Source organism: Limulus polyphemus, unplaced genomic scaffold (genome assembly GCF_000517525.1).
Source record: "Limulus polyphemus unplaced genomic scaffold, Limulus_polyphemus-2.1.2 Scaffold6753, whole genome shotgun sequence".
Lineage (NCBI taxonomy): Eukaryota > Metazoa > Arthropoda > Merostomata > Xiphosura > Limulidae > Limulus > Limulus polyphemus.
The window spans coordinates 39,660-40,922 of NW_013672363.1; the positions used below are offsets into that span (position 1 = coordinate 39,660).

The following is a 1,263-nucleotide window of genomic DNA, read 5'->3' on the forward strand; positions in this document are numbered from 1 at the left end:
AAGTGGAGCCGGAATATAAAGCCTAATATATAAGAAAATGAATGGTTTCTCCTTCTATAACGTTAAAAGTAAGGATGGAAAAATTTTGTATTTATTATGATTAATGTAATTTATTTGTTTTTAATAGGGAGAGGATTGTGAGGTAGGAGGTTTAATTTTTATTTCGTTTTAGATTTGTTTACAGTTCATTTATTATTATTATTATTATTATTATTATTATTTTATTCTATCATTTAGTAAAGCTGTAAATATTTAGTATACATTTAAACGCTAACTCGCATTGTAGTTGTATACATCAATTTTAAATTAGATTGAATTGAGACCGTCACCAGTTCTCCTAAAGTTGACTTACAGATATTAATGTTGTTAAAGAATATATAAATAATGATCACGTGAATTCAAATATTACTCTAACTAGTTAATCATAGCAGCTTAGCTGGTCTTTGTTTGAACTCAAACTTCCTGAACCATAACTGGAATGTAGAGAAAATGAAGCTGAACATAGACGAAAATAAACATTTTTTTTTCTTTGTAAGGTATATGCATTTAAACTGTGCAGGACTCATGATGTCAGTATAACGAGATCGTTAAAAGTAAGGATAGGAAAATTGGGAATTTAAGAGTGATTAATCACTTCATTTTTCGAAAGCGCAAGGAGTGTGAGGTAGCAAGCTTTATTTTCTGTTTCTTTATGGTTTTGTTTTCAGTTCACTTTATTATTCTTTCTATTGTTTAGTTAATCTATGAAATTTTAGTTTACATTTAAACGCTAACTCACATTCTAACTAATTACGTTATTTAAAGTTTATAAGAGTTATGAGACTGACATCAGTTTCCCTATCGGTGACTTGCAGATATTAATGTTGGTAAATAGTGTTAAAATACAACTTTAAACTCTAGAATAAAAACCGTAATGAGCTTCAATAAGTTTGCTCACGAGATAGTGAAATGTTTATTGATTATTATTAGATATTTTGTACTTTTGTACGTATTGTGGTTTTATTCTTATTCTTTTTTAATTCCTTTTATTTATTAAAATATTAATCCTAATATTGATAATGTATTCTTTCATGTTAGTAGTAAGTCATGACCACGTGCATATCCGTAAACTATATACGAACTATTTAATAGTTTATAAGTGGTCAAATAATTACTTTTTGAAAACCGCCACCGAACAAAACTATTTCAAGATGTTAAACAGAAGGTAATATCCACGTTGAAAAGTAAGTCTTTCTCTCTCTCTCTAGGACACGTTTAAAATTA

The 1,263-nt window shown here is 27.7% G+C and overlaps 1 long non-coding RNA gene across 1 annotated transcript in view; it reads left to right on the forward strand.

Moving 5' to 3' along the window:
• The first annotated feature begins 494 nt into the window (after window positions 1-494).
• Window positions 495-1,263, forward strand: part of LOC111089606 — a 3,727-nt gene continuing 2,958 nt past the window's right edge. The window contains exon 1 of the long non-coding RNA XR_002613834.1: window positions 495-593. This is a non-coding gene — a long non-coding RNA (uncharacterized LOC111089606). The remainder of the gene's footprint in view (window positions 594-1,263) is intronic.